Consider the following 26,905-nt stretch of genomic DNA (forward strand, 5'->3'; position numbering starts at 1 on the left):
AAGAAAACTCCAGATGTTACGAGAAAAATTGGGCTCTAGAATACACAATCAGGGCATAAGGAAAACCCACCTTCTTTTATTACTCCAATATGGACAGTTGCTCATTTGATTAGATGTGTACAAAGAATTTTAGCGTCCTGAGTTTAATTTTCACAAGAAAATTCACTCACTTCTAGAGTTAGTATACATAATATAAATGTCTCTATCGATAAATCAATTGCCCTAAAAATGTGTACTCTTACAGGGAGAACAGGTAGGAGAATAAATGTTGCTTGGACAAGCATTAAGTATTATCATCCCTGCAGAAGGTGGTGATAAGGGACAACTAAAATTGCTCTGTTGGGTGAACAGGATCAACTTGAGACTTTACAGTATCAATGTACAAAGAACACTGACAGACTAAAGTCCAATTAGTGCCTCTTTGTTCAAAAATTATATGAAGATTCTGTAATACCTGGTGACAACAGCCCAATGAAATATAAGCAGAAGTCAGCAAGATGCATTTTAATTCTCGAATTTCAAAATGTCTTGACCAATAGTGAAACAAACTACTGATATATATGCATTTAGTTAAGAAGCTTAAAAGCATACTGAGAATTCTGATCATACAGGAATCTGAAGCAATGTGAAATATTTACCAACTATGAGGTATATCTAAGAACTTAGATATAAAATGATCCTCAAAATTAAACTATAAAAACCCACAAAGGATTGCTCTGTGGTTATATAAGAGAATGTCCTTACCTTATTCTTAAGAAATAAGCTAAAGTATTTTAAGGCAAAGGGTCACAGTTCCTCCAACTTACTCTCAAATAATTCAGAAAAAAAATGGAGAATAAAACATATGAAACAAACTGTAAACAACTGGTGAAGGACAATGGTAAGTTCCTTGTATTATTTCTGTTATTAAATCTTAAATTATGTCAGGGCAAAAACCTTCTTTAAAATCTGCCAAAAGCATGACAAAAGGTTTATATTGTTAAATTAGTCTGTTAGTACATGAACATTCATTATATTATTACTCTATATTTTCCTTATTTAAAAATCCAAATTAAACAGTAAATTGTACACTAGTCCCAGGTAAAGTATATTCTGACTAAGAGGAAGGCTGCATAAGACTACCTAGAACAATATTATTAGTTATCTAAATTATGCAATTCACCTTGCTCACTAACAAACCTTCCAAGCAATCTAATTATAATTTTACTAATAGGGTAGGTATGCCATTCCAGTGCTCCATTAAATTCAGAAACAAACCAAAACAAAAACATTTTAAAAATAACTTATACTATGAAACTAAAATCAAAGGCATTATAGTGACACAAAATATAAATGTTTTTATCTTAATTTGGGTATAGTTGCATGGGTCTATAAATACATATATAAAGTTATCAAGATTTAATTTAAGACTACTGCACTATTATATGAATATTATATCTCAATTTAAAAAAAGAATTAAACAGAAAGTACTTTCAGAGAACAGAGAAGTTCTCAATTCAAGTCCAAAACCTACAATTCAACAGGCTGACATAGATTACACTGGCACTCAAGATTTATAACCAGTCCCTGTAATCTTGATTACCATAACTATACCACTGAGATGGGCATTTTTTAAAAGAATAACCACTTCAGAGCTTTGAGTAGAAGGTGTGCAATGAGATCAAGGCACATGCAAAGCAGAAAGAAGAGCTGGCTGTCAGAAGCTCCCACCTAATAACATAAAATCTTGACGAATCTTTAATACTGTCTTGCAAAAAGGCTAGAAATCAGATTAGACACACTCCCCTCTACTGTCTTAATCCAATTCAAAAAAATAAAATACATGGAAAGGCTTTTTTTCCCCTTTTAAGGAAGCTACAGAAATGTAAAATTCTTTTTTTTTAACATAGCTTTGGCAAAAACTAAACACTGTATCACTTTGGATGTTGTCTTTTATTCAAAACAATGTCTACATGTACAGGACAATATAAACCAAAATCAATGTATGTAAAGGTAAACAGTACAATGAAACTAACATTTAAGAAGCAAGTATGGAAACAGATAGGGGTAGATCAGCTACTGCTATCTTCCTTCCATGGGGCTATATCTCATTTCAGAGATGCAAGTACTGTTAACCTTGTTGTGTCAGTATTTCCACTGCAGAATTTAAAACAAATTTTTTTTTCTAAACAGTAGAGTTTCCAAGTTACCATTCAGAAAGCACTTTCAACTCTAAATAAATTCAAGATTTTTTAGCCAACAACACTTAAAAGTTAATCATTTTTAAAGTTCACTTTCTTAATAACAAACTAAATATAATCATAAACTCAGAAGTCTACATAAAAGGTCTGGGTATAATCATTTTTATTAAGTTCTGTAATAGGCAAAAACTGATCTATAGTGACAGACATCATATCAGTGGTGTGCTGGGACTAGGGAATGCAGTAGTGATTTTGTAAGTATATACAGTTGTCAAATTACACTAGGTCAATTCTGTTATATCTTAAAGTTGACTGAAAAAATATACACGCAATTTAGCCTTTTAATAATGACTGGAAAATCAAATGCTAAGGAAAAAATTACTGATATTGAAAGATTAAAAGGCTATTTGTATAGGTGCCTTCCGAAATGACTTGGTCCTACTCTCCACACACCACTCCCACTCCTTAACCTCTTGCTCAATGCTATAAGCATTTCAGTCAAAATATGAACCTTCCTTTTAAGTATTAGAGATACTTTTAAAAATTACAAGCCTAAGACAATAACAAACCTACGCTTTCCTAAAGCTATCTTAAGATAATCTAAAAGGAACGGAGCATATAACCTCTTATAATCCATGAGAGGTAACAAACAAACAAAGGACAAATGATATTGGGAAACAACATAAGAAATGCAAATGTTCATGATATAATATAAAAATACGCTCAACCTCATAAATAATCAGGAAAATACAAACTGAAACAATAACAATTTTCGATACTTAAGATTACAGAAAGTAAGATACTGTTTAATTTCAAATAATGGAATGAGTCTGGAAAATAACTACTTGCACGTATACTTTTGGTATAAGGAAAATTGTTACATCTACTTTGAAGAGTATTTTGGCAGTATGTTAAAACTATAACTATGGCCCTGACTGGTGTGGCTCAGGGGGTTGGGCGCTGTCCCACAAAGCAAAAGTTCCCTGGTTTGATTCCCAGTCAGGGAGTGGGGGCAGGTGAGAGAGGGGATAAATGGTGATGGAAGGAGACTTAGACTTTGGATAGCACGCACACAATGCCATGTGCAGATGATGTACTGTAGAATTGTACACATGAAACCTATATAATTTTACTGACCAATGTAACCCCAATAAATTCAATTAAAAAAATTTAAAAATGAACCACATATATGAAGACTGTCTAGAGAAAATCCAGACATTGTTAATAGAACGAGAACAGTTTGTGCAACATCGGTGAAACTAGCAGCCAAGGAGAGTGGACTGGAATGCACATGCGTGAACAGTGACAGCGTCACTGTACTAGTCAGTGGGGGTGGTAGACACTGTTGAGTGAGATGTGTACTGTGTGGCCATCTATTCAAAATGACTGAGTAAGGAGAGCAATGAATCTGCATCACATTTTGCATTAAGCTTGAACATTCCTCTGCAGAAACTCTTGGGATCATTGAGAAGGTCATAGCTATGGGCAGCTTCATCATGACAATATGCCCACTAGCACATCACATCTTATGCAGTTTTTTGGTGAAACATCAAATCACCCAGGGATTCAGCCCTGCTACAACCCAGTTTGGCACCCTGAGACTTCTGGATTTTCCCAAAATTAAAATCGCCTTTAAAAGGGAAGAGATTTCACACCATCAATGAGATTTAGGAAAATATTAGAGGGTAGCTGGTGGCAATTGGGGTAACTGTGTGAGGTCCCAAGGTACCTACTTTAAAGGGGACCGAGGCATCACTGTCCTCAGTACAATGCTTCTTTTAACTTGTATCTTCTTCAATAAATGTCTCTATTTTTCATATTACATGGCTATATACCTTCTGGACAAACCTTGTATTATTTAAGGGTACATATACATACAAAGGCATGAGGAAAAAAGCCTAGAAGGAAAATAAACAAAACTAATTACATAGTGATTAACTATAGAGAGAATAAGAAAAAAAAATGAAAACGATGGGTTAAAGGAATTTTAGCCTTATCTTTAATATTCTGGTATTCTCCAAGAGAATTTATTCACTTATTTGTGTACTGAAATTTTATTTTGGAAGGAAATGATCCAAACAAGAAACCAATGCAACACATTTCCACCTGTAAATAGTGTGACCTGAGAAATATTATTAGCATTTCCAAGAAATATTACTGTGCCTACTGCATATGCTATTTTGCACACTGATTTGGAAAACCCATCAATACTTAAAATTTTCTTTTCTAATAAACTACTATCATTAAGGAAGAATAACATTACCCTCTAATAAACTTCAAAATCTAGGAAAAATATGAAAAAATAAGAATTTAAAACAAAAAAAATTGAAAATGACAAATAAAATTGTTTGAGGACATTAAAGAAGACCTAAGGCAAATGGAAAGACATCCCATATTCATGGAGCAAAAGATTTAATTTGTTAAGATAGTAATACTACCCAGGAACTGATCTACAGACTAAATACAATCACTATAAAAATATCAGTTGATTTTTTTGCGTACATTAACAAGCTGATCCTAACACTCAAAAGGAAATGCAAGGAACTCAGAATAATCTGGGGGGAAAAAAAGTTAAAGAATTTGCACTCTCAATTTCAAGACTTAGAGAAAAGCTTTAGTAATCAAGACAATGTGGTACTAACAAAAGAATAAACATACAGATTAATGGAGTAAGAGTCCACAAATAAACCCTGACATATGATCGGCTGATTTTTGAAAAGGGTGCCAGGACAAGTCAATGGGGAAAGAAAAATTTTTTCAACAAATGGAGGTGGAACACGTAAATATCCACATACAAAAGATCAAAGTTGGAATGCTAACTCATACCACATGCAAAAAATGAACTCAAAATGGATCAAGACTAAATGTAAGAGCTAAAACTATAAAACTTTTACAAGAAAGCTTAGGAGTGTGCCTTCATTACTTATGCAATGATTTCTTAGATAGAAAACTAAAACAACCCTGACTGATGCAACCCTGACTGATGTGGCTCAGTTGGGTGGGCGTCATCTCACAATGCTAAAGGTTGCCAGTTCCATCCCTGGTCAGCATACCTATCTGGGTTGCAGGTTTGGTCTTGGAAGGGGTTCTGGGCATTCCTAAGAGAAGCAACTGATTGGTATTTCTCATCCTCTCTCCCTCCCTTTCCTTCTCTCTAAAAATAAATTTTAAAAATATTTAAAAAAAAACAAAAAACCGTAAGTCATCAAAGAGGAAGCAGATAAATGCAATTTCACCAAAATAAAGCATATCTGTGCTTCAAATGAAACCATCAAGAAAGTGAGAAGATAATCCACAAGAGAAAGTTTTTGCAAACTATATATTTGATAAGTGACTTGTATTCAGAATATATTTTAAAAACACTCTAACAGTTAATTTAAAAATAATAAATTAATAAATGAGCAATTGGCCCTGGCCAGGTAGTTCAACGGGTTAGAGCATCTTCCCAATATGTCAAGGTTGCAGGTTCAATCCTTGGTCAAGAAACTTACAAGAATCAACCAATGAATGAAATGCATAAATAAGTGGAATAACAAATGGATGTCTGTCTCTCTTTTCCTCTCTCTCTCTAAAATCAATAATTTTTTTAAAATGGGCAATGGATCTGAATAGACATTTCTCCAAAGATATACAAATACCTAATAAGCACGTGAAAAGATACTCAACAACATTAGTCATTGGGGTAATGAAAATGAAATCCACAATGAGATACTACTTCACATCCATTAAAATGACTATTGTTTAAAAACGTAACAAAAGAAAGAAAAGAATAAAGGATTGTCTAGGTGTGAAGAAAAGCCGGTGGGAATGTAAAATGGAGCAGCCACTGTAGAAAACAGTATGGCAAATCCTAAAAAAATTAAACATAAAATTACCATATGATCCTGCAATTCCACTTCTGGGTCTATACTCACCAAAACTGAAAGCAGGGACTTGAACAGGTATTTGTATACCCATGTTCATAGCAGCATTATTCACAAACAGCCAAAAGGTGGAAGCATCCCAAGTGTCTGTCAAGGGATGAATGGATAAATAAAATGTGGTGTACATATATATATAATAAAGTATTATCCAGCCTTACAAGGAAGGAAATTCTCACACATGCCACAACACAGGTGGACCGATGGCACTGTGCTTAAAAGAAATAGGACAGTCACAAAAGAACATATAAGTCCACTTATACGGGGCACTTAGAATAGTCAAATTCAGAGACAGAAAGTAGAATGGCGGTTGCTAGGGCAGAGGGAGAGGCATGGGTGGGGAATTAGTGTTTAATGGGTCAGAGTTTCAGTTGGGGAAGATGAAAAAGCTCTGGAGATGGAGAGTGGCAACAGATGCACAACAATGTGAATGTACTTAGTGCCACAGAACTATGCACTTAAAATGGTAAATTTCATGTTACGTATTTTACCACAATGAAATTTTACATATGTGTGTGTGCATACATAAAGTAAAAGAAGCAAAGTAAGAATTTCAGAAAATAAACAATACATTTAATAATAAAATTAAAAATCCTAAGTGCCCAAAGAGGAATTTCCAAAAAAAAATTAACAGAATGTTCATTAAAACACTGTAGCACTACAAGAGGACACACACACACCCAAAAATGCTGTAGTTTTTGTTACAGCTGACATTAAATTGGTAATTTTTAAATCTTTAAAATAAGCAATATTTAGACCTGGCTGGTGTGGCTCAGTGGACTGAGTGCCAGCCTGTGAAGCAAAGGGTCACCAGTCTGATTCCCAGTCAGGTCACATGCCTGGGTTGCAGGCCACGTCCCCAGGCAGGGGAGCCATGAGTGGCAACTACACATTGATGTTTCTCTCCCTTTCTTTCTCCCTCCCTTCCCCTCGCTCTATAAATAAATAAAATAAAATAAGTTTAAAAGCATTATTTAGTAAAACCTGAAAAAATTAAAAGTCACTCATATATCTTCAAACAAGAATACAAAAAAGCAAACATGAATAAATAAATAAATTAGAAGCAAAATTCACAAGGTTTAGCTTTGGCATTTGGTCAGCACCAATATTTTAGGCCACATGTGATTTATATCTATGTTTTATATCAAAACAAACTATTTCTACTCTAGAGAATCATTTATAGTACAATAAGATTTTTTAAAAAAGATTTATCCATATGACACATACAACACTGGTCTTGACATGATTTCCTTTGCCTCTAAGACTCTTTTCCTCCCATTCAAAAAGTTTAAATATCAGTCATTTCTTTTGTTATGTAGATGCAAGATACAAATATGCCAATGATTAAAACACAACACTCAAATATGTGTTCTAAATACCAGTAGACACCAAAACTGAGCACACACACAAATTTAACAAGATACTCTTTAGTAAAGTCCCATATCCAGACTTCAGCTTAAGTACCTCGTTCATTCCTAAAGTCTTAATCTTAGCCATCAATTTCCTGATGGGCTACTTTTATATAATAAAACTCCACAAAATGTTCTTTTCTCTTGACTATTATAGATGGTTTAATTAGCTGAAATGAGTCACTTCGAACAATATGCCATGATCTAATAATTTTTTTGGCTAATAAAGAATAATGAATGAGTTACTGAATTATCTGATTAAAATTTTTGAAGCAAATTACTTAAATCTTAGAAGAGTAGTAAACAGAAGCACAAGTAAAATAAAGTGCACATATAAAGTCATCAACCAGTATCCTAAATGAAGTTAAATATCTGAAGTATATTGTAAACATAATTATACTGGGTTGAGTTTAATCTAGAAAAATATTTCCTACAGATTAAAACCAAGACTAGAAAAATGCCTAAAGGTAAATATAATTAATAGTCCAGAAATACTAACTAAATTTCAAGAGCTAAATGTCTTATTGGACATATTATCATTGTTTAACCACAATAATTTTATTAACCCCTTGGTGAAAAACTTTCCTTTTTTCTCTTCATGGCTAGCTTTTGTTTGCAATGTATATAAAATTGGACACTTTAAAACATTTCACCAAATGTGTCAGTGAGAAATCCATGGCAAGACAGACATGTCAGTTACTCTTAAGTATGTACATTTTTGGCATAAAGAATAAAAATGTGCCAACTGGGTGTGGCTCAGTTGGTTGGGGGTTGTCCCACAAAACAAAAGGTCACGGGTACGATTCCCCGTCAGGGCATATGGCTGCTTGTGGGTTCAGTCCCCAGTTGGGGCACACTTGAGAGGCAACTGACCCATGTTTCTCTCACACACGGATGTTTCTCTCCTTCTCTTTCTCCCTCCCTTCCCCTCTCTCTAAAAATAAATAAATAAAATATTTTCTTAAAAAAGTGCCCTGCTGAAGAATTAAGAAGAGGTGGGGCCTAGAGAAAACTATTTCCCCCCCAGAAAAAATGAGGACAGGAAGGATAAAATAAGGAAACAACGATCCAGTGACTACTAGCAAAACTATGTAGTCAGTCATATGATATTTTCCCCCCAAATTAAGAGCTTTAATTGTGGATTTTAGCCTGATACTAAAATGTCTCTTGTGGAGAGGAAAGAAGACAATTCAATTAACCATACAAAGAAACAATCCTTTCTCTGTATTCTTAAAGACAAATAATACTGTGTACCTCTACCTGTTACGATCCACAACAAATAAAATTTTGTTTGGTTAAAATTCCCTTTACCCTTAACAAATGATATATTTGTTTTAAATTAACAGTTGACTGAGAATTTTCAGACAGATTCTGGTAAAACCTCCAGTGTACCAAAAGAAAGCAGAAGGATATCTTAACCCTCCAAAATTTTACTTACTTGAGTCAAAAAAATAAAAACTTACATATGCCCTGGCTGGTGTGGCTCAGTGGACTGAGCACCAACCTGTGAACCAATGGGTGGCTGGTTTGATTCCCAGTCAGGGCACATGCCTGGGTTGCAGGCCAGGTCCCCATTTGGGGGTGCTTGAAAGGCAACCACACATTCTCTCTCCCGCTCTGTCTCCCTCCCTTCCCCTCTGTCTAAAAATAAATAAATAAAATCTTTAAAAATAAAAAATAAAAACTTACATATGAGTAATTCCCCAACTCCTATGCCTATTCCTTTTCCTTTATAGGCTATAAACTGAATGAGATTAGAGACCATATGATCTTGTTTATCACTCTATCCAGAAGGCCTAGGGCATAACAGTGCCTAATAAATAAGCAGCAGTTGGTAAAATATTTATTGTATTAATAAGCCTAAGCAAATTCTATCAAAGGAACAGGCAAAGACATGAAAGAGGAAGATGTCTCAAGGCAGAGGAAATGCTTCAGAGAGCTCCAACCTGCTTAAAGTTCAAAGTTAATTAGAATATGTAGAAGTTATTTTCAATTGTATGACCAACTTAGAGATGCTTGCTTAACATCATGGACTTATTTTTCAGTACATTAAGAAGTAAAACCTTATTCTGACATACACTGGGAGATTAGTGTACAAAAGAAATAGTTATGTATAAAGTTCCAAACAGCGTAAGTATATATCATGCTCCCAACACTTCCCTCCCTTCCAGATAAATCTCATGCCAGATAAGCAATTACTTATCTTTTCTAACTGAAACACAAACTTTCTGCACTAGTAGCATTAAGACACTGGATGATTTCAAATGGGAAAAAGTATTTTACAATTTCAAGATAAATAAGCTTCAACTTTTCTGTAAAAAAGAAAAATTTAATCTGTTAGCAAATATTGTTTACTCATAAAATCTTCATGCTACTTATCCATATACAATATCTGTCCAGAGGGTATCCAGCCATGTAATATTAAAAGTAGAGACGTTTATTAAAGAAGATACAAGACACATTACACAAAGGACAATGACACCTCAGTTCTCTTCAAAGTAGGCACCTTGGGACCTCACACAGTTCTCCCAATCACCAACAGCTGCCCTGTCATATTTTCCTGAAACTCATCGACAGTCTGAAATCTCTTCCCTTTCAAAGGTGATTTTAGTTTTGGGAAAAGCCAGAAGTCGCAGGGTACCAATTATGGGCTCTAGGTGGGGCTAAATCACCTGAGCGATTTGAAGTTTCACCAAAAAACTCTGCATGGGACATGATGCCTGAGTGGGCGTGTTGTTGTATGAAGCTGCCAATCACCAGCTGCCCATAGCTTCAGCCTTCTATGTCATCCCAACAGTTCTTTAGAGGAATGTTCAAGCTTAACACCAAATCTGATGCAGGTTCATTGCTGTACTCGCTCAGTCATTTTGAATGCGATGACCACACAGTACACATCCTCACTCAATGGCATCTACTGCCCCCACTGATTAGCACAGTGAAGTCGTCTTTGTTCATGCATGTGCATTCCAGTCCACTCTCCTTGTCTGCCAGTTTACATCGATGTTGCACAAACCGTTCTTGTTCTGTTAACAATGTCTGGACTTTCTCTGGACAGAACTCATATGTCATGGACAAAGTATACCAATTTACCTCTAAAGTGACTTTTTACCAAGACATAAAAGCTATAAAAGGAAAGCAAAAAACAGGTATTAAATAGATGCCTAATATTTTTATAACCTTCTATCATTTACTTAGTAGTAATGAAGACAATAAAATAAGGGGAAATTATGTAACATCTTTTGTCAATATTTAAATGCTAGCACTATTTATTGGGTGATGCCAAATTTGGAATGAAGACCTGTTCCAGTGAACAAAGATGGTTCAATTTAGTAGGTGAAAATTATATGCTACGATTATAAAGTCTCATTGGTAGGTGTTTCAACTTTTAATGCAAATCCCAGTACAATTTTTAAAATCTTATATGAAGGGTTTTAGCTTGGGTAATGAGGAGTAGAGAAGAGAATAATATCACCAAGAAAACAAAACTGAAATCTTTAGTCCTAAACAATGATCCAGGTGTAAAAGATACCTTTGGCCACATAAATTTTTATTTAAGCAATAAATATGAAAATTCAATGCCCCCTTCATATGAAAAAAAGTCACTAAGTATCACCTCTCATCTTCTAATGTTAAAACGGATTTTTAAGAGACTAGTCCTATTGTTTTAATTATTTCTATATTCTAATGAATACCAGCTGGTGGAAGCCAATACAAAATCCTTTACTAAAGGTGTTGGGATATTATAGAACAAGAACAGAATAATCCATAATTAATTAGTGACATTATATCTTAAAACTCAAAGTATTGTGGTTACAGTGTCCAGTGAAACAGTTCCAGCTACCAATTGTAAGCATTAGTGAGCTACTGGTAAAGTAGTAGATCCAGGGTATTATTTACAATCCTATTATAAAGTCTAATCATTTAATTTACATAAAAACTGTAATAAATAATTAGAACATGGAAATTGGCTAACTCAGGATAGCTGCTGCAAAGGGCTGCCTGCAAAATGCAATACATTAATTTATTCAAAGTCTGTAATAGCTTTGTATGATATAGTTATCATACAAAATCTTGCATTTCTAAAAAATTTGTCCAACCACAATGGAGTAACTGGTTTAGGAGTAAACCTCCCACTATAACCAACTAGAACACTGGACACAATATATGAAACAATAGTTCTTGGATGCTGGACAACAGACGGCACGGACTGCAATCCCTGAGAGAAGGGAAATATTACCTGAGACCTAATGCATGACTGCTTCAAAGCACTTTCCACACCCAAGCCAAAAAAGAGGAATGCAAACAGAGTAGAAACCCAATCAGAAATGCAAATGTGACTTCCAGAGGCCGAAGCAGCAGTAATTTCTGGGGCATCCTTGCATCTTTACTAAACTAAGCTGTATGTACATGCATATGGTGAGATTCTGCAAGGATGGACAAAGCAGCAGTATTGGGTAAGGAGCAACTATTTGGGAACTATAAACATAATCACCATCAGAGTTGACGCAGGAATACTCAGAGCATTCAGTTGAAACCTGATAAGCAGAACTAAACTAGCCCTAAGGGAAAGGGCTCCTCTCTTGACCTACCCTAACAAAGCTTTAAATAAAAGTAAGCCTACAAAACATTTGGATAAATACAAAATATCTTTTCCTCTTTAAAAAGATAAATTGACTGTTTAAAGCAAAATAGCAAAAATGAATTATGGGTTTTACAACTTATATAAAAAGTATGACAGCCCTAGCTGGTGCGGCTCAGTGGATTGAGCACAGTCTGCGAACCACTGTGTCGCCAGTCCGATTCCTAGTCAGGGCATATGCCTGGGTTCCGGGCCAGGTCCCCCATGGGGGGTGCACGAGAGGCAACCACACGTAGATGTTTCTCTCCCTTTCTTTCTCCTTCTCATCCCTTCTCTCCACAAATGAATAAAATCTTAAAAAAAAAAAAGTATGACAACAGCACAAAGGACAAGAGGAGGGGGAAATGGAGGTATACATCAAGTGGTATTATAATATTATTTGAAGGCAGGCTGTGATAAGTTAAAATGCTTCCTGTAAACCATAATACAACTAGAAAACAAAAAAAAATAAGTACAGTTAATGTGCTAATATAGGAGAGTAAATATTACAAATACTTAATCCAAAAAAGGGCAAAAAAGAAAGAAATAACAGATGGAATAAATAGTTCTGGGAAGGACAAACTTTTTCTCTACTCTCTTAGGCTCAATATTGGCCTGAGAATTAAACTGAAACTAATGGATTAAGGTGGGGTGGGCTGGGTAAGGGGATGTTCCTGCGCATATGGCTGCACAAAAGTAGTGGCTCTCTAAACAGCTAAAGATGGAGGTTATATACCTAACTTAGTATTAGAGAAGGTGAAAAGACTTCTATGAGAAGAACAAATGGGTTTCTAGGGGAATAAACGGGAGATAAGTTTGTGATAACACTTGTTTATGCAGATGTGAGTGTTATCCGTTTTTTTTCTTCATGGCCATAAAATTTTCCTGGATTCTTCATAGCCTTATTACCAAAAGTTTCTGCCCTTAGAGAGATAAGGGAAGCTCCAAGAAGACTTCTTTCTGTGTCTGTTGACTATCAAATGCCTTTATGCACTGACAAGTGTAGCTCAGTTGGTTGTGGGTCGTATGGCAAAGCAAAAGGTCACCAGTTCGATCCCTGGTCAGGGCACCTGCCTGTTTGCAGGTCCAGTCCCAGGTCAATCTGTGTACAAGAGGCAACCTACCAATGCTCCTCTCTTACATTGATGTTTCTCTCCTCTTTCTCCCTCCTTTCCTCTCTCTATAAATAATATAAATAAAACCTTTTTTAAAAATGGCTTTAGTTTAAAATAATCTTATATCAATTCTGGAATTCTGAGTGCATCCCACACAACAGAAACCAAATAGCAAGTTGGTACACTTAAATCTAACCATATCAATACTTGTTAATAAACGTTAACGGATCTTTTCAAACACACCAATTAAAAGGCAGAGACTGTCAAAATTAATTAATTAAAGTTAATTAATTAATTATGTTTAGAAGGAAGGGAAGAATAGAGGGAGAGAAACATCCATCAGTTGCCTCTCACACACCCCCAACTGGGGATGGCCCACAATCTAAGTGTATGCCCTGACCAGGAATCGAAGTAGCAACCTTTCGAAGGTTTAGGGCCAGACTAATTTCAAAAAGCAAGTCTTAGTATATGGTAACTACATGAAACACACTGTAAATATAAAGATACAGATAGGTTGAAAGCAAAAGGATGGAAAAAGATACATCATACAAATACTAGTCATAGAAAGTTGTAAAAGCTATATTCACGTTAGACAGAGCAGTTTTGAGGACAGCAAATATTCCCAAGCACAGGTGGCACAGGTGGTATCATTATGATAAAAGGGTAAATCTACTGGGACACAACAACCCTAAAATAGGTAAGCACCTAAAAACAGAACTTCAAAATATATGAAGCGAAAAGTGACAGAACTGAATCCACAAGTGTAGGGATTTAACAATCTTTCAGTAACTGAAAGAAAAATATGTAAGAATATGTAAGAATACACATAAAAATATGTAATTATATAAAATATTTTAATAATTCTATCAACCAATAATTGATCATCTACTGCAGGATACACATTCTTTTCAAGGAAACATAAAATATACACCACGATATGCTTCACTGCAAAAGAAATCTCAAAGTCAAAAAACTGAAATCCTACAAAGTATGTTCTCTGTTCACAATATTAAATTAGAAATCAGTAACAATAAGCTATCTAAACAACCCCAAATATTTGTTAACATGTTTCTAAGTAATCCATAGCCAAAAAATACATTACAAGAGAAATTACAACGTATTTTATACTTAATGGTAGTACACAATGAGGGATGCAGTTAAGCTATGCTTACAAGAGAATTTAGGTATCTGTACACTAAAAGATAAAACTCAACCCTTACCTCATTCACTAAACAGACTAAGTGTTTCACAGACCTAAATGTAAAATATAAAACCATAAAACTTACACAGGAAAATTTAAGAAACTATTAGCAACCTTAGGTTTAGAGAAGATTCTTTACATAGTATGTAAAGAGTATTAACTGTAAAAGAAAAAAAATAAGTCAGTAACTTCAACTTCATAAAAATTCAGTTTTTCAGTCTCTGAAAGACACTGTGTTAAGAAAATGAAAAGGCAAATCACAAACTACTAAAACATATTTGTAAAACATGTGATTTACGACACCTGTGACAAGACTCATGTCCAGAATACATATAAAGAATTCATGCAACTTAACAACAAACAAACAAAAAAACCTAATTTTTTAAATAGGCAAAAAATGTGAAAGGACACCTTACCAAAAGAGATAAATGAGCCCTGGCTGGTGTGGCTCAGTGGACTGAGCACTGGCCTGTGAACTCAAAGGTCACTGGTTTGATTCTCAGCCAGGGCACATGCCTGGGTTGTGAACCAGGTCCCCAGTTGGGGTGTGTGAGAGGCAACTGATCAATATATCTCTCACACATGTTTTTCTCTCCCTCTCTTTCTCCCTCCCTTCTTCTCTCTCTAAAAGTAAATAAATAAAATCTTTAAAAAGTAAAAGGTAAGTGAATGGCAAATAAGCACATGAAAAGATGATCATCATTAGTCACCTGAAAATCACAAAATAAAACTACACTGATACTACAGACCCACAAGAATGGCTAAAATTAATAAAGACTGACAATACCAAGGGTTAACAAGTGTGCAGAGTTCCTGGAATTCTCATCCACTGCTGATGGGAATGTAAACTGGTATAGCCACTTTTTCATAAAGTTGCAAGCATTCATTTACTATGCAACCCTACAATTTCCAATCCTAGGTATTTAACCAAGAGAAATGATGAAAATACATGCCCATACAAAGACCTGTTTGCATACGTTCGTAGAAGCTTTATTCATAACAGCCAAAAACTAGAAACCCAAATATCCATCAACTAGTGAATAAAGGTATTATGGAATACTCATACAATAAATACTTAGTAGCAATTAAATAGAACAATCTACCACTACTTTTAACAACAGGTATAAATCTCAAAGCATTATACTAAGTGAAAGAGAGCAGAAACAAAATGTACATATTATATAATTCTGTTTATATAACATTCTAGAAAAAAATGCAAAACAATAGTTGCAATGATCAGTATCAGAGGCAGGGGTAGAGAAAGGAAAGTGATCACAAAGGGGCACAAGGGAACTCTCTAGGGTGATGAAATAGAGGGCAGTTACCGTATTTTTCTGACTATAAGATGCACTTCCCCCCCCCACCCCAAACGGGGGGGAGTGCGTCTTACAGTCCAAATGTAGCCTGCCTGGCTGGGGCTGGGGACAGGGCGGCAGTGGAGCGTGTGTTTTGTTGTTGTTGTTTCTTTCTTCCTATTTTCCTCCTCTAAAACCTGGGTACGTCTTATGGTCCGGTGCATCTTACAGTCCAAAAATATGGTATATGACTTTATACATTTATAAAAACTCAAACTTTATAGTTAAAAATGGGTGAATTTTATTTTGTGTAAATTATACCTCAAGCTGATTTTTTTCCCATTTGGTAGCAAAAAGGTCAGAAGCATATACATGTGCTCTCTGTAAGGCAAGTTATTTTTCCTAAGTCTTAGAGTAGTGCACTAAGAAGTTAACGACCTGCCCAAAGTCAAACCATTAGTAACCACGTTTTGGGATACAGACCATTTTACTGTAAATGTAAACTCAGAATGTATGCTTTAGGTGACCAGGAGGATCTGTATAACTAAGACCCTTTCAATGAAGCTCCATGAACGGCATTTAACCCATTGTGAAGCCTTAATGGAAGTTTCAACTTACACAGGACAAGCCAGTTAAAACAGATTAGGCTAAAAGTTGGACAGCATTGCACAGGCATCTCGAATACTTGGCTTACCACATTCTTGCCAATGGTCAAGTTTATTTTGGGACTGGAATATTTTAAGTTCTTCATGTTCACTGCAGCACCTACCTACACATTAATCTCATTAATGAAAGGCTTCCAAAACAGTAACTCTGAAAGTTTTGTGAGTACTCACCCTTCATTCTCACCTAATGTGTGACACTCAGGCAATTAGGGTCAGGTAATAAAAGCACCAGATTTTGCAAGACAACATAATGCTCACAACTTAAGCAAAACAAGAAAGCTATTCTTAATACCTTATTCACCACATCAAACTTAACCTCAGCCTAAGGAAAACAAATTAAGACTTTTCTTCATCTCTATCACTAACTCGTTTTGCAGGAGCCCAGCATCTCATCCAGAGGTAGGCAATCCATGGAACCTACAACCATTACTAGTGGCTCACTAATGCTTAGCTTATGTATCTCACCTCTTCACTCCCTCTTCTCTGTTCTACTTTCTACTCAGTTTTCCTCCTCCCTCTTCCTGATCCTTTCATAAGGTTACCATACTTTCTTTGTGAGAAAACAATAAAGAGGGTATTTATGCCTAACCAGTGAATTTATAACTACGATATGACTATATCTCTGCTTTTCTACCGATTTGTGGTGATAATCTCTTTAAAGGAAACTTCTACACTGTATAGGTATAAAAAGTTGGAAAACAATACTGATCCATTCTATACCCATCATGAACACTTTCCTTTAAGCAAAGACCATTGAAAGTGGAAAATATGTCATTATTTTTATTCCACTGATTCTGAAGATAAATTATATATGAACTGAGTTCGCTTACATATATTATTTTTTATTTGTATAGATTTTAATATTCAGTGGTGATGCATAATTATTGGACGTTTGATATTTTAAAGTCCTCTTCAAATTTGAAGTATTACATGACAATTTTCTGATTATAAAATAGTATGTGGACAGTAGAAATTTTAGACAATATGGAAAGCACAAAGACTGAATTTCAAAACCCTTATATTCTTATTATCCATTGAAAAAATATTATCAATATTTTAGTGAGTAAGAACAAGGCCTGTGGGCTCAAACTAATTTGGGTTTGTGTTATTTCTTCCCCACTTACAGCTGGGTCGTCCTGGCAAATCACTTTTACTCTACGCTTATGTATATTAAATGCTTATCCTGAGATTAAAGTTCGAACTATCTTTAAATATTTAAAGTCAGTGTAGAAATCGTATTAAATAACAGTATTTAGATATATCAGAATTCTCAATTTTAAGTGAGAGAAACACAAGCTAACTTAAAATCAGAAGTGACTGGCTCACAGAAGGATACTGAGGTGGTACACAGAAACAAAGAACGAACTTCAGAGAGGAAGGCCTCAAAGGCTCAGTGCCACCGGATACATCTCTTTATCTCCTGCTTCTCTTTACTCATTGGCCTCATTCTCTCCCACTGTAGACAGATCTCCTGCCTCCTGCAAGAGGCAGTCCCAGCTTCACAAACACAGAAAAAAACTGAATGCTTGCTCCTGTGAAGCAATACCAGTGAAGAACACCTACTGGCCCTTTGTGTCAAATGCCAGCCAGTCAGTACAAGTGGGATAGGTACAAAATTAGCCAGGCCTGGTATACATGTTTAATAACCCTTAAGCCACCAAAAAATTAAGAATGAGAAGTCATGATGAATAAACTAAAAACGACTTGCCACTATCTATAAGTTAATTTATTTTGATTCCATGAATTAAATGCAAAGACCTCAAAACCCAGTGAATACCTTATTCCTTCTACTAGAACTATAAATTAAGTGTTGGGATGTCCCTAACGTTCAAAAAAATATATATCAGGAAAGAAGGAAGGGAGGGAGGGAGGATGTATATGACCTCTGGCACTGAACCACTGACCTTAAATTACAGAAAAGTCCTTCACAGGGGAAAAGAGAAAAAGGTCAATTTGACGGGCTTATATATGTGATAGTTTAGAAAAAAAAACAGAGCAATCTCATTTTAAAAATTCACTCTGTCATGGCACAAATCTGAAACTAAAGTATAACATGAAAGTTATTGTTGGTGACCTTAAATCACAACAGCAATGGCTAAGACTCATGCATCACTCAAAGAGCTAAATATCTCTGGAAAAAAGCTTCCTCTTTAAAAGACTTTTTTTTTTTTATGGAAAGGAATCTGAAACTTCCTAGCATATCTAAGTTTTAAATTACTTTGTTTCAGGGATAATTATTTCAAAACAATTAAGTGTTACAAATAAAACCCAGCAACCCCAAAGTGTTTGCTGATCCATCATTCAGTTTAACTCACGCAGTTTGCTACCAACTAGTTTTTATCCTTTCAGTACTTCCAGTCCCATGCAGGCTGTTTTTGTTAACATAACTGCATGTACACTAAGAATTCAATTTCAACAATGACCTATATTTAGTAGTATCTGGCTACCTATAAGGCAGAAAAAAAGGCTCACGTTCTACTAATTTCTTATCTTTCAAGCTCAGTCAGAGAGTAAAATGACACTCCATTTATTAACAAGTAGCAAATGTATAGTTATTTATGATAAAGAATTAATTACAAAGTAATGTTTACTACTCCTTAATACAAAGTTCTGTTAAATTCTGAGAGCCTATGAAAAACTGACAAAAAATGAAGAGCTGCAAATAGTGTACAGGAAAAGCACAGGTCCTTGCCTGTAATATTTGTAACAGCCAACAAAATGCTGCTGTGACGCACAGAGCACTCTTCTAGGACCATTTTATTAGTCAATGAATCTTAAAACAACCCTACAAGGTATTATCCCCTTTTATAAAAGGGGTAACTATGCACAATGAGATAAGGTAACTTGTCCAAGTCATAAAACTAGCAAATAACTTACAGATGCAAGTTTAAACCACATGAGAAATTAAAGTAGGACTAGAATATATAAGGCCAATTCAAAAACAAATAGGACAACTTCAGAGTACTCTATTTCAAAAAGGAAGAAAAGCAACACAAATTAAGAGAAACTAAGATTTTTTTTCTCTCAGTGCAATAAAACGGGGCTCAGCCCAGATCACTAGGGGGAAGAATATCTATATTCTCAAGTTATACAAAAATATCACAAAGTAACATTTCTTAAGTAAAGAAGAAACTCACCTTTAACTTTTTGAGGGGCACTTTCTGAAGAAAACTTGTATTAAATGACAGCACTTTGAAAACTAACTTTTCACTCCTGAATATTATGCATGAAAGACTATAGAAAATGGCTAAAAGCAATCTTCCACAATATTCAATAGGAAAGGACTATCGTATTAAATAATTTTTACTGAAAAATAGAAAGTACTACAATAATAAAAAAATGGGTCAATCTGTCACTGTGGCATATTCACTTAGCTTTATCTATGAAAAATATTTTCAGATTATTCAGGTGTTTTCTTATCTCTGAGACAACCTTCAAGAACATGAAAAAGGCAAACTATTTCCACAGAGTCAACATTAAGCAATCACTGGTAGTGATTACAAAAGATTAATCTGCCACCTAGAAAAATGTAAAGCTATGAAATTGAATTTAAAAATGGAACTGTAATCACTCTAATCCACAAAACCAATCCTAATTAGTACTACTTATTTCGCAGTTCTGAAGCAAGCCCACCTTCATGTAATTTTTACTCTAAAATATTCACTGCAAGTAGGCAAAGGGTCTATTCCTCAAAACTGAACTGATTCTGGCCTTGCTTTGGTTTTTCTGGTTTGTTCAAGTAGGAAACAGTAGCACAGTGTCTGACATGAACTTGATACTTACACTTACTACTGAGCTAAGTATATTCCCTGAGCTCTAGAAAACCGATACAGCACCAAGCTTCTTAAGTTAACCCTTAGTCACCGCAAGACTCTTCTCATTCAGGCCCAAGAAGAAAAGAGCACTACAGCCCCACAAAAGTAACGATTATTTTAAATCCTCACCTTGTTTCCCATCCCCAAGTTTTACAAGAGTGTTAGGAAAAAAATCTTACTTGCATACTACTATGGAAGTCCTTTCTACCATTATTCCCAGGAGGTACATCAAGATCTCATCTTGATTTCTTGGCTGCCTTTCACTTGATGTAATCAGCATGAAGCTTTGAAATAGGACCCTGGGATAGGCCATTCCCTTCAAAGTGTCTATCATTACTTCTTGGTGAGTCAGCTTCTGGATTGCTGCCAACGTGCTTTTTGTTGAGTTTATCATGAAACCATATTTCTGTAGAGTTGAAATGATGGCCAAAACACTGCATTTCAAAAGACTCCCTCAAAGTGTTTATCAAAGTCACTCACATGCTTTGGTAAGAGGAGGAGGTTTACACAGTATCATATTAAAAGATTTTCCTATGTGCAAGTGTCCAAAAATGTCCTGTAAAAATCTTCTGATAATTTTGTTTAGGTAGATTTTATTTTATGCAAATAGGTGTATTTAAAAGCTTTTTATTATGCCCTTGAGGAAGGAAGTCATCTTTTCTGCATCAGGTTAATGTACTAAAGAACTTTGAAGTTAACAAAAGCATGAGATATCCAAGAATTCTAAAGGTCCATCAAATATCTCTGAAGGGACAAATCTTTTCTACTGTACCTTTTTAGAGGAACCCACTAATAAAAAATTTTGCAAATCTTACTTCTGAGAAAGTAAAACACTGTTGGGAATGGGAGAAGGGGTGTACGTAGTAGAATTAAAGTAGTTCCACAGAGCAGGAATGGGAAAAGTTCCTAGCTCTGAATAAAATAATGAACAGTAATAATGCTTTCAGGGTATACAAGGTAAGTTAGGTATTCATGTATGGTATTATTCTCTCTATAGGAAAAACTGTGGTGTCTTCTAAACTTTAAAAACTGGCGTAAGAGCAAATGGTCAAGATGAATCTAGACCTTGAGATGCTGAGAGCTTATTTCAGGTTTGTCAACAGAAGGATATAGAATGACTTTTTTTAATTAATTTTTTTCATTTCTACTGAATTTTTACCAGGAGAGAGAGAGGAACGTTGACTTGTTGTTCCACTTATTTATGCATTCATTGGTTGTTTCTTGTTATGTACCCAGACCAAAAATCGAACCTGCAACCTTGGTGTATCAGGGGAATGCTCTAACCAACTGAGCTACTTGGCCAGGGTCTAGAATGACTTTTAAAAATGTAATATATACAGATTCACAGGTTTAAGAAACTTATCATCATTTAAAATGTGTTCATGTATGTTTTTAGTGTATAAATTTAAGGCATGCACCAAAACCCATAAAATTGCTTTAATATCCAAAGAGGAAAAGGTATAAGTATACAATAACTACAAATTCAAAAAACACTGTGAATATATAAAGTATATAATTCTAGAGAGCAGCTATTATATCAAAGGCAAGGTATTCCATAACAAGCAAATTCAAACAAATTGCATTTAATTTAGAATGCTTGAAAGAACATCATCTTATGACAAGGAAGTACCTTATCCACACGCAAGGACCCACACACCAAATGGCATAATCCTCTAATTTAGACTTCAGAATTTCCCAGCTCTTAAGAGCTATATATATGGTAAAAAGCTCAAGAAGTATTCAGTAATCCATGAATTTGAAGGAGCAAGATTTCCCTGTTACTTATACTAGGATATGTACTGAGTTCCTATATTATTCCCTGTATAACTACTAAAAATGATAAATGTAAGACAAGCTTCTTACTGCTTATGTTAACAAATAGCTCCAAGAACTATATGCAATAGAGGGCAACAATTTGTCTTGGTACAAAGTAAATTTTCCATACACCATCTGTGATGGTGATTTATTTATTTTATTTTTTTTAATCTTTATTTACTTTCAGAGAAAGGGAGGGAGAGAAACTGTCAATGTGTGGTTTCCTCCTGCGCAATCCCAACTGGGCACCTGGCCCACAACCCAGGCATGTGCCCCTGCTGGGAACTGAACTGGCAACCCTTTGGTTCACAGGCCAGTGCTCAATACACTGAGCCACACCAGCCAGGGCTGTGATGGTGATTTAAAAATTTAGCCCTGGCTGGTGTGACTCAGTGGATTGAGCGTTAGATTCCCAGTCAGGGTACATGCCTGGATTGCTGGCCAGGTCCCCAGAAGGGGCGCACAAGAGGCAACCACACACTAACGTTTCTCTCCCTCTCTCTCTCCCTCCTTTCCCCTCTATAAATAAATAAATAAAATCTTTTTAAAAATTTTACCCCCATCACTGATCCTCCTTCTCAGCCTTGCCCTAAAGCTCCAAATGCCTAATATATTTGTACTTGGATGTCCAATTGCTTACATGTTTAAAAAGCAAGAGACACATACACATGCACATACACACTTACCAACACTTCCCATCTTTCTGCCAAAATCAACTCCCCTTGCTACTTACTCTCCTGGGTTCTAAATATTCTTGCATTTACCTTCTTTCGACTCTAACACTGATCCCTATGGAAACAGGCAATGTTGTTGCTGTGTTATCATTCTAGTAACAGTAGCAATAACCACAACTAGACTATATGGAGTTCATACTACTGGCTAGCTACTGTAATAAGCACTTAGTGAATCCTCATAAAAACCCCAAGAGGGAGGTAAAAATCATTTTTTAAAAAATGAGAAATCTGGAGAACCAAGATGGCGGCGTAGGTAGACACACTGCGCCTCCTCGCACAACCAGAACTGACAGAGAATTGAACAGCAAGGGGGACCAACACCAAGGAAATAGAAAATAAACATTCATCCAGACTGGTAGGAGGGGCGGAGACGGGCACCGGGGTGGAGAGGACTCGCGTGGCTGTGGCGGGACTGAGACTGGCAGAGTGTGGGACAAATGGCGCAGGCAGTCTGAGCACTAGCAGACCCTGCGGCCCCACATTTGCACAGATAAACCCAGAGGGCGGGACTCAGAGTGGCGGAGAACGGGGCAGGCAGAGCAGCGGGTAGCACCCCGAGGCACCACATTCGCCCACAGATAAACCGGACCAACGGCGGGGAGCGAAGCAGACCACACAACCCAGGGCTCCAGCACAGGGAAATAAAGCCTCAAACCTCTGATTGAAAACGCCCCTGGGGGTTGGGGCGGCAGCAGGAGAGACTCCCAGCCTCACAGGAGAGGTTGTTGGAGAGACCCGCAGGGGCCTAGAGTGTGCACAAGCCCACCCACTCGGGAACCAGCACCAGAGTGGCCCAGTTTGATTGTGGGTAGCGGAGTGAAAGATTGAAAGCCGGAGGAGAGTGAGGCGGGCACCATTGCTCCCACTCAGCCTCTCCCCTACGGCCTCTCCCCTACGTACAGCGCCACAGCGCTGCCACCAGCATTACCCCGCCCTGGTGAACACCTAAGGCTCCGCCCCTTAAAGTAACAGACGCACCAAGACAAAAAAAAAAAAAAAAAAAAAAAAAAAAAAAGGCCCAAATGACAGAACACTTCAAAGCTCCAGAAAAAATACAACTAAGCGAGGAAGAGATAGCCAACCTATCGGATGCACAGTTCAAAGCACTGGTTATCAATATGCTCACAGACTTGGTTGAATCTATTCGAAAAACAGATGAAAAAATGAAGCCTATGCTAAGAGAAACAAAGGAAAATGTTCAGGGAACCAATAGTGATGAGAAGGAAACTGGGACTCAAATCAATGGTGTGGACCAGAAGGAAAAAACAAACATCCAACCAGAAAAGAATGAAGAAACAAGAACTTGGAAAAATGAGGAGAGGCTTAGGAACCTCCCGGACGCCTTGAAACGTTCCAACATCCGAATTATAGGGGTGCCAGAAGGAGAAGAGGAAGAACAAAAAATTGAAAACTTATTTGAACAAATAATGAAGGAGAACTTCCCTAATCTGGCAAAGGAAATAGACTTCCAGGAAGTCCAGGAAGCTCAGAGAGTCCCAAAGAAGCTGGACCCAAGGAGGAACACGCCAAGGCATATCATAATTACATTACCCAAGATTAAACGCAAGGACCTACATCCAAGATTACTGTATCCAGCAAAGCTATCACTTAGAATGGAAGGGAAGATAAAGTGCTTCTCAGATAAGGTCAAGTTAAAGAAGTTCATCATCACCAAGCCCTTATTATATGAAATGTTAAAGGGAGTTAGTTACCTCAGAAAAAGAAGATCAAAAATAGGAACAGTAAAAATGACAGCAAACTCATAGTTATTAACGGCCACACATAAAACAAAAACAAGAGCAAACTAGGCAAACAACTAGAACCTGAGGGTTGTCATTAAGGGAGTGGGAGGGGGAGAGGGGGGTAAAGGTACAGAGAATAAGTAGCATAGATGATAGGTGGAAAATAGACAGGGGGAGGGTAAGAATAGTGTAGGAAATGTAGAAGCCAAAGAACTTATAAGTATGACCCATGGACATGAACTATAGGGGGGGAATGTGGGAGGGAGGTGGGCAGGATGGAGTGGAGTGGGGGGGGGAATGGGACAACTGTAATAGCATAATCAATAAATATATTAAAAAAAAAATGAGAAATCTGAGGCACAAAGAAATTAAGGAAATTTGCCTAAGATCACAGATATGTATCGTACTAGTGGGGGAGCCATCATTCAAACCCAGGCCTGAGCTCTCAGTCATCATACTAAACTGCAATAGTGGAAAGAGCATCCAACTTGATGTCAGAAGTACTAGGTTCTAGTTCAGCTATTCACAAGCAGTGCAACCTCAGACAAGACTGACAGCTATGAAACACAATTTACTCACCTGTAAAGTGACAGTAATGCTATGTATGGCCTGCCCTGACATATTCACAAATTAGCAGTGAAAATAAAGTGTGCAACTAATAGAACTAATTAAAAATTTATTTGTAACATGGGTCTCATAGTTGCTACCTCCATATTCCCATGGTTTTAATTTTGACAGTTCTATTCTGGAATTCTAGACTTATGGCACAAACATTGTAGTCTCAGGAAAAGAGCCTAACTAAGTCTTGTATATATCAAGCAACCACCAACAGGAGACCAACTAGTACTTTGCAATCCCCATTACTGTGAAGATTGGGGATGTATAGATAGGTATTTCCATGTGAAATAGCTAGAAACATGACAGCCTAAAAATGAGATAATTCACTTACTAAATGATCATATTTGAAGTACAAATATCTCTTGGTTCTAAACCTAATATTCAGTTTTCCAAACATTTTACAACAGAAGAAATATACACTGCTAAAAGAATGTTCTGTACACCAAGTATCTCAATCATAGGATACATTTAAATCTGAAAGGCTTAAACTAAGATTCTAGATTAAGCAAAAGAAATACAAACACACATACTATTCTCAAACATGCCAAGGCACCTATGGTGTCTGTAGTCCTCTGTAGGTTCAGAATTGGAACCTCAAAAGTCTTGCAAAAATTGCCTGCAATCTCTTTTCCAAGGTAAAAAGGTTTCAAATGCTCTCTTTTGGCCTCATATTGCTAGAAAAAGAAAGATCACTACATAGGAACAAAAAGGAGAGTTTAATTTAAGTAGATAATCAACCATAAACCACAAAACATGTCTTATGAAACTCTGGCTACCAATGTTAATACAGTACCTCCACTCATCTTGGGGGAGGGAAGGGGAGGAAAAGGAAACTCTGTAGTGCTAAACATCTTGTACTCATAGATTTTTCATACCCAATTACATAACCATTATGCTACTTAGAGGAACAACAGAGTGTCAAGGATTCCCAATTCAAGAGCTACCAAAAACTTTTAAAAATATATAAAATTATGCACTAAGTTTTATAACTAAGTTTACCCATTGAATAAATATGTGTACCTACTTCCTTATTTAAAAAAATTTTGGCCCTGGCTCAGTTGGTCAGATCATCAACACTATATGCCAAAGTTGCAGGTTCCAATCCCGGTCAGGGCACATACAAGAATCAACAAAGCCCTGGTATGGTGGCTCAGCTGGCTGGAGCATCATCCCATACACCAAAAGGTTGCAGGTTCAATCCCCAGTCAGGGTGTGTACAGGAGGTAGCCAGCCAATCGATGTTTCTCTCTCACATCAATGTGTGTGTGTCTCTCTCCAACAAATGCATAAATAAGTGGAACAAGAAATTGATGTCTGTCTCTGTCTCTCTCTCCCCCACTTCCTCTCTCTGAAAATCAATAAATAAAAAAATTTAATGACTTATAGCAAGGGTCCCCAACCTCCAGACCAGTCCAGGCCTGTTAGGAACTGGGCCATGCTGCAGGAGGTGAGCTTGAATGTAATGTGCTTGAATCATCCCCAAACCATCCCCATCCCCCCACCCCTGGTCCACGGAAAAATTGTTTTCCATGAAACTGGTCCCTGGTGCCAAAAAAGTTGGGGACCACTGATTTATAGTATAAGACTATTTACATAACAAATTCTTCTCATTCTAGAATGGGCTTTTGGGGGATGAAGTTTACTAAGCAATTTACAATGTTCTGTGAAAATTATAAGCCTTTTCAGGTCTAGGCACCGTATTTTTTTTTTAAACCATATAAAAACCCACATTCATGGGCACATATATGTACTGTGTGTGCAAGAAGAGAGAAAGAGAA

The 26,905-nt window shown here is 36.4% G+C and overlaps 1 protein-coding gene across 7 annotated transcripts in view; it reads right to left on the reverse strand.

Annotated features, from left to right (window-relative positions):
* MTMR3 (myotubularin related protein 3) overlaps positions 1-26,905 on the reverse strand; it is a 115,964-nt gene that overhangs the window by 77,307 nt on the left and 11,752 nt on the right. The window contains exon 1 of one of the 7 annotated variants that reach the window (XM_053928765.1): positions 6,095-6,172. The exons of the other annotated variants lie outside the window; for them this stretch is intronic. The gene's annotated coding sequence lies outside the window, so the exon portion shown is untranslated. Of the gene's footprint in view, positions 1-6,094; positions 6,173-26,905 lie in introns of those variants that run through there. 7 annotated transcript variants of the gene reach the window in all.

This window comes from Desmodus rotundus, chromosome 7, assembly GCF_022682495.2.
Source record: "Desmodus rotundus isolate HL8 chromosome 7, HLdesRot8A.1, whole genome shotgun sequence".
NCBI classification, from domain to species: domain Eukaryota; kingdom Metazoa; phylum Chordata; class Mammalia; order Chiroptera; family Phyllostomidae; genus Desmodus; species Desmodus rotundus.